General features: G+C 42.8%; 1 long non-coding RNA gene across 1 annotated transcript; it reads right to left on the bottom strand.

Moving 5' to 3' along the window:
* Positions 1–8751: 8751 nt before the first annotated feature.
* LOC309337118 lies at positions 8752–12335 on the bottom strand. The gene is made up of 2 exons (XR_014154116.1): positions 11860–12335; positions 8752–9095 (listed from the first exon to the last, which is right to left on the bottom strand). It is a non-coding gene; the product is annotated as an uncharacterized lncRNA (long non-coding RNA).
* Positions 12336–12535: the final 200 nt, after the last annotated feature.

Genomic DNA, 12535 nt, shown 5'->3' with positions numbered 1-12535 from the left:
CTCCTTGAAATTTAGTGGGGGTTGTTAAAGGGTCTTCTAGCTCCCTTTCATGCTGGCTACCTACCCTCCAACATTTCTCCGATGAAAATGGGGATGTCCCATTCCATAATGATCATTTTACTATTTATACCCAAAACAACTTGCTGGGTTGCTGCAGCCACTCTGGGAAGCTTCTAACATATATAAAAACATTAAACATAAAAAACCTTCCCTATACAGGATTGCCTTCAGACAGCTCAGGGATTAGATAACTACATACCCTCCAACATTTCTCCAATGAAAACAGGGACATCCTGAGGAAAAGTGGGACATTCTGGGATCAAATCAGAAACTGGGATGGCTTCTCTAAATCAGGGACATCCCTGGAAAATAGGGACACTTGGAGGCTCTGTGGCTAGGGATGATGGAGTTGTAATCCAAAACATCTGGAGGGCTCCAGGTTGGTAAAGGCTGCTCTCAAACAACGAGTCTGTCTCCTGTGGAGCAGAACCTTCTGCATCACAGCCGTTTTCTTAGCAGTGTGACATTTAGGTTACAGGAAAGTCACATGAAGCCAAGCTGGGGGTGTGTGGTGGCGGGGAGCATCAGTACGTCATTCCCCAGCTAGCTATTCCCACATCCCTTGTCTCACTAACAAGTGGGAAAGTATTTTTATTCACAGCTGTTTAGAAAGTGAATGGGTATGTATAAACAACGGTTGATATTTCTCCATTGCAGCCATCATGTCCTCTACATAGCATTCTCCAAAAATCTGTGGCGGAAATCAAGACCAGATCTCATCTGAAGTTTACCAGAATCTTTGGCAGGGGAAAAACATGGGGGGGGGGAACTAAGTAAAAATAAACCCCAATGTAAAGTGCAGTGAGTCCCTAGTTGAGACTTAAGAAGAATTGTAAGAAATACTTTTAGACTTTAGCGTGCTCAGGGTAGGGGACAGTTCTTAATATAATATAAATTCCATAGGATTGGCTTTCTAATACGGACTCCTATTTTGTTAGGATCCCGAGGATATGTGTCTTACTTATTACCATCATTACCATAATTATTAGAAATATTGTGTGGCTGGTAAATTTATAGTCCTTTTGACTATATAAATATACAGAAAATATAGGAATGGCTGCTCAAAAGGTTAGCTGCCAGTGAACAAAATATATTCATTTTTTATAGCTCCTTTCTCTTTGGGGCCTCTTAGCCCTATTTGACTATATTTTCCTGTTCATTTTCCTATTTATTTCCACTGCCTGTACTTTGCAGAAAGAATGGTGCTGTGTGTTTTTTTTAATGCACCAAAGAGTTTCACAATACGTTGTTTGATCTCAGAACAGCTCTGCGACCTAGATGCCCATCATTCCCATTTTAGAGACAAAGAACCAATCAGAGGGATGAGAATTCACCTGTGGCACACTCATAATAGGGATGGATAAATCCGTCCATTTCAGTTTCTCTCCATTTCTCATTTTTCCAGTTTTAAGCTGCATGTTTCCACATCACATTGTAAATTCGTTCTTTTTTTCTTTTTTTTAAAAAAGTCCTCATGGAAACCCACCAGCATCTTAGGGCAAATTTCACCTAATTTTGTATGCAATTTTGCCTAAGCGTACACATTTTTGCAGGTCAGTTTTCCTAAGTGTAACATGTTTCTGTCTATTAGTTTTGCTAATATCTGCATTTTTATCCACATTTCTACTGTAGCATATTTATTTTTGCACATATTATTTAGCTGGAAGACTGTACTGCAAAAATTTGGACAAAGTGTGAATTTTCAAAGATGGCTGCATTTCAGCTTGTGCGTTGTTTTGAAAAGTGTGGATTAGGTAGGTTTGCCTTTAAATGTGAATGGAATTAAATTACTTCCCCATCCCGATCTTACAAGGAGGTGGTGCAAGTATTCCCCCACCCTTTTTTACCATAAAAAAAAATAACAACATGCCCCTTCAAGCAACACAAGGCTCTCTTTGCTGCTTCCTGCTAGCTGTTCTTTGTGCAATGCCTGGAAAGTGATGCCACATTGTAACACTTTTGCACTGCTCACGAGATACAGTGGAAGCTCGGGTTGCAAACGTGATCTGTGTGGGATGCACATTTGCAACCCACAGCGTTCACAACCCGCATCTGCACATCTGCACACGCGCGGGTTGTGATTTGGCGCTTCTGCGCATGCATGACTGCTGAAGCCCGGAAGTAACCCATTGCGGTACTTCCGGGTTTCGGCAGTCTGCAACCCAAAAAAACGCAACCTGAAGTGGCTGTAACCGGAGGTATGACTGTGTTTCACAAAGTGCAGTCAATGGGAGATTTTCTCCACAGCTTCCCACCAGCTGCATGGCTTGGTGGGACTCAGTAAGGTAAGTGCCACTGCCTTTTCAGAAAGTTTGGTGCAATTACCCACATCACCACCATCCAAAGAGCAGTCCCAAACCAGTCCCTGTTTTTTGTAGCGGAGGAATATTTTTAGGTGTGGTATTGACCCAGCTTTAAATGCAATGACTTTTAGGAACTTGCCTATAAAATGTTTGCAACTCTAGTAGGGTCAAACCACAGAGCCTAGGACTTGCCGATCAGAAGGTCAGCGGTTCAAATCCCCACAATGGGGTGAGCTCCCGTTGCTCAGTCCCTGCTCCTGCCAACCTAGCAGTTCAAAAGCACGCCAGTGCAAGTAGATAAACAGGTACCGCTCCGGCGGGAAGGTAAACAGTTTTTCCGTGCACTGCTCTGGTTCGCCAGAAGTGGCTTAGTCATGCTGGCCACATGACCAGGAAGCTGTACGCCGGCTCCCTCGGCCAATAAAGCGAGATGAGCGCCGCAACCCCAGAGTCGGCCACAACTGGACCTAATGGTCAGGGGTCCCTTTACCTTTACCTTTAACCAAGAGGTTGGCAAAATGGTTATTGCTGCTTATATAAAAAAATTGTGTAGGAAACTAGGCTGGCTCTGGACAACATCATTCTAATGCTTACTTTAGACACACACCTTATTTCCATCCTTTGCCCACAGATTCAGGAGACAATGAACTCTATTGCTCCTCCTTGTCTGAAAGGAGATGTCCCCTTCAACACTGAAAGTGTGCTCCATGGGAAGATAAGCAAAGGGACGGGATGTGAAGAATTATTTGGGGGGGGGGATTAAATGTTGGCAGGGTTTCAGAAAGCAAATGCACACATGGCTCAGCAAGGCCTGTGAGAGAAAACTATACAGCTGCTGGCACTGAACAGAAAGGAAGCTAAAAGACAGATTTCTTCTCTACAGATTCCATTTGGTAAAAGGTACTAGTGGCAGTGAAACTCTGATATCTACTCTTCTGGGCATCTCATAGTGTTGTTGTTTTCCTGAAAAAGAAAACTATACAAACTCTATATTACTTAATAAATACAGCTTAGACTGGAATGCTGTTAAAGCAGCTTTTAGAATAAAATTGACCATCTGTTGCCCATTAGACAATTGTCTGTTCCTGCTGCATTCTTATAAAATCCTTTTGGCAAGTGAGCGCCACATGTGCTTTATCTTCCAGTGTGGCCGTCTAAAAAGGGAATGACCCCAATTTAGGATTTTATAGTGGTTGGAGGCTTGCTTTTTATTTTCCCAACTGGCCACTGCAGCAGCACGTGTAGCAGAGTGTCTATTGTTACTTCCAGAACAAACTAGCTCACTGCTCTCTTGCCCCAGCTGAGATTAACTCACCTATCTGTTCCCTCTGGTTGTATATTTGGAATAGATTTGGTATTTTAGGTTGGAACGACATGCTTCTGCTCTGGAAAGTTGGGTTGAAAGGGGGCAGAGCAACAGGTAGGCAGGGGAGCTGAACTTTCCCCAGGGGTTCCAAGGTTCTCTTGGGAAAGGTCATAACTCAGCGGCAGAACATTTGTTTTGCATCAAGTTCAATCTCCAGCACCTTAAGGTATCTGAAGAACTCTCTGAATGGTTGCTGTCAGTCAGTGTACACAATACTGAACTAGATGGACTGATTCAGTATAAGGCAGCATCCTATGTTCTGGATACATCTTTGAGAGGGAAAACATACCTATGGAAACCTCAACTGATGTGAATGATGTAATGGATGCACTGCAGTGGGGAACTGGCAGCAGGCAGGAACAAGAGATTTTGAAATGCCCATTTCTTGAGAAGCAGCTTGAAGCAAATTTGCACCTAGGAATCTGCACTCGTGCATGTTTGCCCCACCATTAGGACAAAAAGAAATGCATATGTTTGTGAAAATAGCATACAAGAACGCATTATTTTAGGGAACATCGCTTATATGATTTTAGGGGGAAATGTTTATATTAGGCAAAATTGCTGGCACAGATATGTATATTAGAACAGATGTACATTTAAGATGCTGATTTTTTTTGTGATGACTTTTTTTTTAAAAGGTTACTAACCATTTATACTGAAATATTAAAAACTTATTTTAAGATTGGAAAAATGGGAAAGTGAGATCCATCCCCACTACAAGAACAAGAGAATGTCCTAGTCATATACTCACAAGTCAATGTGCTCTAAGCACCCCAACTTTCTCCTTGAGTGGGTGAGTAGTTTAAATGAATGAAGAGATGCACCTCCTTCTCTTGTCCTGCTAATAATCTGTTTGACAGGGGCAAAAAGGAGATTCAGTTAGTGTTTCACTGCTTTCAAGGCCTTTGGTCCCTAATTCACTACAGATAGACTTTTTTGTTATGTTATTGTATTTCTAAATTGTGAAATAATATTTGCATTGGTGTTTGGGAACTCAACCAATCCATAGTTTTGGAAATGCTTTTTGGCCACAGATAGGAATTTTACAACTCAAGCCCATCCCTTGAAGAGCTGTGTTTCCTTTTCATCAAGCCAAGAGCAAAATGAGCTGAAGTCTGAGAACCAGGAAGAGAAAGCAGTCACAAGAGCTGAAGAAGAAAACAGTTGACCGACGAAAACAGGAATAAGGATGCCTATTCATTCATGCACAGATGACACCAGATCAAGAAAGGCAGGGAGGCAGCAATTATTGTGATGGAGAGAGTGTGAGGTGACATCACCGGCCAAAACCAAAAGCCAAAAACATGGACATGGAAGGGTGGTGGAGGTCTGCACAGTGATTTTGAAGGTGTGTGCATCCAGAACACAAGAAATCAGAGCAGTCCACAGGCAGCCACAACTTCATCTCATGCTAGCTATCCAAGCCACATGGCAGCTGCCTCTGCTGGCCCAGCACAAGCAATGCAGTCATGTTTTATGTACCACAAATAACATGGCCTTTTCTTTTCTTCAGATTCCACCTTAACCCTGCAGTTCCCTTCACCAGCAAGTTGCTTTCTATTCTGCTCCAAAGGGTCCCTCCAGCCCCCCTGGAGCAGATTTAGGGATACACAGGAGGCTGCAGAGTTATCAGCAAAAATTGTCTTTCCCACCCCCCTTTCCACTCAGGGGAACCTTTGCTGAATCAAAGAGGCTTCTGTCAGTGAGCAGAGCTGTTGGGTCTTGGCTTGACCTTCAGCAGTGGGCATAGATCTGCTGTGCCCAATCTTGTGCACTCTAGATGTTTTGGACTACAGCTCCCATCGTTTCTGACTACTGGCTACACTGGCTGGGGCTGATGGGAGTTGTCGCCCAAGAACATCTAGAGGCCATATTTGCTATGCTGGATTTAAAGCTCCAATTTGTCTTGCTTGTTTCCCATACTCTGTGCATTTGTGTAGAGACAACTGAAACCATGAGTCATTCCCTCCAGCTATTTCCTTCTTGTAGTTTCTTGCCCTTTAGCAGGTTTTTGGAGCACCACCTCATTTTCCTGTGCATTAATGAAGCTATTATTCCCAGTATCAGGTGTTCTTCTATCATCTGTAATGTTGTCTCCCTCCCCCCAGGATCTACTTTAAAGCTCTCCTAATCATGTTTGTGAGACTCTTAGCAAATGCATTCTTGCCAACCAAAAGATTTTGCATGAATTACTATTGCTGTTATATTGTTTTAGGCCTGTGTAGCTTATGTACATGACTGTTCCATGTCCCTGACTCAATGAAAGATGTTTTGAGTTCCTCCAACCAATGGTGTAGCTCTAAGAGGGGCCCTGGTGATGGGAAAGTTTGTTTTTATTTGTGGTTAACTGTGACATGGATATAGACATTTATAATGTTGTCCCCTACATGTTCCTCTTCTACAAACAAAATACAAAAAAATGAAGGGATGCTTCTAAAGAAGAAGATCTCTGCCCTCACCCCCTGCCCAATACTAGTCAGACAAGAGATAGCATCAGATGTATATGCAGAGTTATTATTATTATTATTATTATTATTATTTTAAAAATTGCATTAAAGAATCTTGGAAGTAGAGTGCTAAGTGACATCTGGCAGTAAGCATAGTGGAACACACCTTGACTTATCAGCACCATTTTTCAGTGTACTTTTTAAAGCTCATCTTTTAATTTTTGCTAGGACCGTTAAAAAATATACAGTGGCACCTTGGGTTACATACGCTTCAGGTTACATACACTTCAGGTTACAGACTCTGCTGACACAGAAATAGTACCTCAGGTTAAGAACTTTGCTTCAGGATGAGAACAGAAATCGTGCTCCAGCGGCGCAGCGGCAGCATTAGCTAAAGTGGTGCTTTGGGTTAAGAACAGTTTCAGGTTAAGAACGGACCTCCGGAATGAATGAAGTACTTAACCTGAGGTACCACTGTATACTGAAGTACCTATGCAACAGCTCTTGAATAAAAAGGCATGTGAGCATAAATCTAAACGCTGGTTTTAAAAACATCTCGTATCACTCAGTGACATCTTAGCAGCATGGTGTTTGGCTTTGTTTTTGCCGAGCTTTTAATTACTGCCAACATCATTTTTAGTATTTCATTTTAAAATGGTTCTCACAGTAATAATGTACTATAGAGTGTTTCAGTGTAACTTAAAGAACTGGTTTAAAAAATTGATTTAAAAAGAATTAGAAACAGCATGCTGAGAAGTGCCCCTTTTCAACGTACACAACTACAGGTATATCACGTCAACTAGTGTAGATAGTACATAGCTGGGTGTACACAGGTAAGATGAGCCCTGCTGGATCAACCCAGGAGCCTATCTAGTCCAGCACTTGTCATCATAGTGGACAATCCAATGTCCATGAGAAGCACACAACTGCTATATTTCCCCTCTAAAATTGGTGGAGAGTCCATTGCAATTTTGTTCCTCTGCTAACATACCTGCAATGACCAAATGCTAGCACCAACCAACCTATAAGCCCCCACAATTCTTACTGTGCCACAGGCTTCCTTTGCCTTCTATTATGACACGCTAACATGATTCTTCTTCTATAATTTATTCCTAGTATTTTATGTTTTCTAAGCCCTGCAGTGGAATAATTAACTACTACCAGTAGAGTTGCAATTCCAGCAGTAATACCCACAGGGTGAGCTTGCTTTGTGGATCAGCACCTTTGCTGCTAGGGCAGTGCCAGTGATTGGAACCATCTTGCCTTGGATCTGGCCACAAAATAACACTCCCCCCCTCCACCCAGCCCAAGGCAGGCCTGTAAAGAACAAGGCTTTCAACATCCCCCATCCAAATATAGGTTGCTCTGATCCCCCTTCCCTACCACAGCCTTGGGGAGGATAATCATGTGGTGAGAGGACATCTGGGGACTGCAGGCATACACAGACATCCATCCCCTTGCTTGTCACGTACAACAAACTTACAGCAACTGTTCATTCTGGGGCGGCGGTGGGTTCCTCCACTATTTCTTCCTTTCCCTCTCCCTTTCTCTCAAGTTTTCAATAGTCACAGAACTTCCCAGTACTAACGCCATCACGAAACTCAGTCATAATACCACATCATGGAGAGTGAAGTCCTCCTCTGGCTCCCTTCTTTCTGAGACATGTGGAATCGTGTGGTCACCAAATCATCACTGTCGGGGCTGGTGTGAAGATTACTGTTTTTTCCAGGCAACCCTCCCTTCATCTCTTAGATTCTAATAAAGGAACAGCAGCAGCACTTAGGGTTGATTTCAGGCTCTTTCTTCCAGACACATTGTGCTGCGGCTAAATTCACTGCTCAGTTGGCCTACCAGAGAGAGAAACTCCAGGGCCGGGTAGTGACTGCTTCATCTTAAATTGTGCAAAAGGGCTACATTTTTCACATGCAGTGTTTTACGTGTCCTCTTTCCAACCTCTCTCCCCCCGCCCTTGTGCTTCCACTCCATCCATCCAGTCTCAATGTCTGGGCAGATGTTACTGTTTGCATTAAGAAGCAAAGAACTCAGGGCTACAGCTGGGCTGCAACCATCTGGACTTGGAATGGAGGAGGGAAATGGGGAGCACTTGGAACCAGGGTTTCCATTTCAGCATGTGCTTAAAAACAGTAGCAGCTGCTTCCCACCACAGCCTTGACAAGCGCCTCTGCTCACATACATCTAAGCATGTTTCACTGGAACCCAAAGTGGGAGAGTGGATTTTTCTCACCTGCTTCAAAGGATAGATGCTACAGAGCCACTGAAGAAACAAGCCTGTATGTCCCAATTAGTGCTTTGCCAAAAAATTCTTCTGCCTTCCCCCACTCTCCACCATCTTCCATCAATTAATGAGAAAAGTAATTGCATTTGAAAAATATCAAAGGGGAGGGGGGATTTGGTGAAATTCTTATGGGTTGGGTGCAGAGTGTTTATTGTGCTTATCTAACTCTGAAGTGGACAAGGGATTTTGTGCAAGACTCGAGCAGTGCAAGACTCCTGTAGTTCCAGGCTTACCCAGGGTTTGATTTCCTCGGAATGAGGGACAGCGGAGACTGTGGTATCTTCTGGATATATGGTTTATTTACACATATATACAACCTGAGTCTACAATGGAGGGGTTCACGATATCAAAACCCCCAAAAGGCATTGCTTCTCCCATAGCCACAGTCTTGGATTCAAACACAAATCAAGCATGTCTCTCCTTTTCAGGGTTCTGCTTGCAGCCCGCTTAGTGGAGAACAGACACCTCCACTATGGTTTTTCTAACTACCAGCCAGCCAGTTGGTCAGCGTTTTTCAGCTTTCCAAAGGTGCACTGCTTCCTGAAAACTCCACAATATCCTCAGCTAGATTTCCTGTCAGTTGGTAAGAAGAGGAGGCTGTACCTGAGTGCTGTCAGGTTGTGCTATTTTTTAAAAAGAAGCATATTTTTATTTTATTTTAAAACAAATCAGTGCAGAAAGGTAAAAGAAAGAATTTCCCTTATAAACAAAATCAGTGAGCACGCCCTTGGAGTTTTTTCAGAACAGAAAGCACCCACTGGGGAGGCTGCAGAGAGCTGGAAAGATTCATAAAGAAAAGAAAAGCGCATATAGAAACCTGGGCCATCTCATAACAATAAGGTATGTGCAACCAGTGTTAGAAACTGAGATATGAAAGCTAGGAAATAAATGGAACCTTAAACCTAGGTTATGGGCACTGCAACGGAGTGTCTAGGCGTGTGTTTTTTTATAAAAGAATACAAAGCTGAAAATGAATGAACTGCAGCTAAAATCTTATCTGCATTTTGCACATGGTCTAGTCCTATCTGAAGACTGCAAAAAGCAAAGCCATGCTTCCCCTGTCTGCCCCCCTAATATTCTTAAGAGGGTACCTTCTCCAGTCTTCTGAGAGTGGCTGGAAGTGGGGAGGCAGAAAAAAGGTCCTCCTTTCCTTCCGGCAGTGACAGTTTTAATTTGAAATCTTAGGCACAATACTGTGCCCAGAGCTCAGAAACGGCTTGCATTAATGAAATTTCCTGTCGCAAAAAATTGCTTAGAACAATGGGAGTTTCGAATGCTATGTGCAACCCAGCACTCACTAAAATTATAAATAAATTATAAAACATCCTATGAGTGAGGCAGAAAAATGGAAGCCTCTTTTGCAAAGGAAGAACACTTTCAAGAAACCAAGGGACTAATTTCAGCACAGCACTAGTCCAAATGTAACATGAGGATGTAAGTCAAATGGATCTGTGCACAGTATAGGATGTGATGCTGTCTCAGCTGTAACTTGGACCCAAGTAGCAGAAATGCCTTGATGCTCCCACCAGGCTTGATGCTCCAAGACCGGGGGCAGGGGGTAAAATAAAATCAGCCTTTTGTGAGAAGAGCCTGGACTTCTCCTAACAACTACTTATGGCTTTCCATGGAAGACAATCTCAGATTTGGCTCCACATGGTGAGAATGGTCCAGACTGTGCCCAGAAATGTCTAGCAAACTTAACAGAATAGATGTTATGGGAGATACTTGTCTACCCCCAATCCACATTTTCCCCATGCATTTTTCCTGTAACATATAAAGAAAGAAATGTGTGGCCTCCATGTCATTGTGCTCAGTGAACTCAGTGAACCAGAGTGGGAGTGGAGACATGTTGAGCAAGATGTTGTCAAAGCATGAATCACTTTCACTAGAGGTAACTGCAAGTTCCTTTTGGGAAGATGAGAATTGGCAGTAGCCATACATTCCCAGTAATCTTTAGGGTGAAATCCAGCAGAACCAGAGAAAGGAGGCCTAACCCTCAAGACTTCTAGGTCTTTTGCCCAGCTGCTCCCCACTCTTGAATTCCTAAGACTTTGAACTTAGTGTCATTGCTCACAATGCAGTCACTACCTCTGACTACATGTGGCAGCTTCCCTATAGCTCTGTGAAAAACTCTCCTGGTATCTTCTAGGGATGGGAAAATCTGCCACTTTTGGTTTCTCTCAGTCTCTCATTTTTCCAATCTTAAATTCAGTTCTCCACATTTCCGCATCAATTTGCAAAATTGTTTTTGAAGTTGTCATGAAAATTCATCAGTATTTTAGTGTAAATTTCTCCTAATAAGCACAGTTTAATGCAACATTTTTGCATGTTGTTTCCATCAATATATGCATTATTGCACACATTCCAGTAGTATATTCAGCTTTGTACACATTGTTTGGCTGGAGAGCTACATCACAAAATTTGTAGAAGCGAGAAATTTGAAGGATGGCTGTATTTCAGTACAAATACAGTATTGATTTGGGAAGTTCTTATTAGACAGATTTGCCTATAAATGTGCACTGAATTAAACTCTCCCCTCTGTCCTTAGTGTCTTCTGGGATATTGTTTCATGGACAGATGTCCATGAAACATCCATTGCAAACTGCCACCATTTATTTGCCAACATAAATGGTGCCACTAGGATACCAGACAGTAATCGGTGTGATGTCTGAAAACAGCTGTTACATTAAATCTTTGATGCCTTCCATCATCAAGGAGCAGACTATGAGAAATGGCCTCCTTCTAGGTGGCAAGAAGACCTAATTCCTTTCTTGGTCCAACAGGAACAGGGAAGGAGAAGGAGAGAAAGAGAGAGACTCACTCAGCTGCTAAATTTGCCATCAGCAGCTAGTGAAAAGTTGGCTTGGCTGATTGCCCTGACAGAAATTGATGGGAGTCATGTGGCAGGCAGCACGGGAAGGAGCAATCCAATGCAAGGATTTATTATTATTATTGCTCAAGTTTGCAGTTGCTTGTGGTGTGCTATGCCAAGTGGGCTGTGGAAGTGCAAATGAAATAAAACCAAATTGAGGCACTGCGTTAAAGAGAGAGAGAGAGAAGATCCATATACTTATAAGCATATGGAGGTACTGGGGGCACGCCAGATGGTTCACCACTAATTGGGAAAGGCCTGGGTACCCTCTTATTGTGGCCATCAGAAGTAACCTCATGGTTATGAGGAGGGAACAAAGGATTAGAATGGAAGACACTCATCTGTGGATCAGAAAAGGCTTTGAGACCCTCAGGGTAATTTTAGCAGGCTGCAGTGGGTGACTGGATTCATGTGGCACAGAAAAGGACAAGCAGGGAGTGGAAAGTGGATGGCACTCTCCCAAGTACCGCCCACAAAAGCAGCTCTGTGTGACAAAAGGGGAACCACTACCTTACCTAGGCATGAATTCAAGTCTCTGCTCACTCATATATTTTCCTGATCTGACTCTGGAGCTTGTCCTCAATTTCCTTTCCGTAGAATGGGAGTGTCAGTGATCTACCGCGATAATAAATGGGGAAGCAGTTATCCTTCAATACATTTACTTTAGGAATCGTCAGTATTAGTAGTTTTTAAAGTACAAGATCACACAACCTTTCTTTGATTGCTTTTGGGCTTCTGCAGCTTAACTTGAGCTCCTGAGCTATGAGAAACGGTTTTATGGGGAAACTGGCAACAATCCAGAACTATTTGATTCTGGCAGCTCCCTCACTGAGAGAAGTGAAGTTACAGGGAACCAGGCAGAGGGGCTTCTCGGTGGTGGTGCCCCCCCTGTGGAATGCCCTCCCATCAGATGTCATGGAAATAAACAACTATCTGACTTTTAGAAGACATCTGAAGGCAGCCCTGTTTAGGAAAGTTTTTAATGTTTGATGTTTTATTCTGTTTAATATCTGTTGGGAGCCTCCCAGAGGGGCTGGGGAAACCCAGCCAGATGGGCAGGGTATAAATAATAAAGTATTATTATTATTATTATTATTATTATTATTATTATTATTATTATTTGCACATTCCCGAGGAGGGGTCTATTAGCCATGTACTGTGATATGGAAATCTCTTTCAAACTGTCAGTAC

This window comes from Podarcis erhardii, assembly GCF_964252035.2.
Source record: "Podarcis erhardii genome assembly, chromosome: 1".
NCBI classification, from domain to species: domain Eukaryota; kingdom Metazoa; phylum Chordata; class Lepidosauria; order Squamata; family Lacertidae; genus Podarcis; species Podarcis erhardii.
This window is presented reverse-complemented; position numbering and strand designations above follow the sequence as displayed.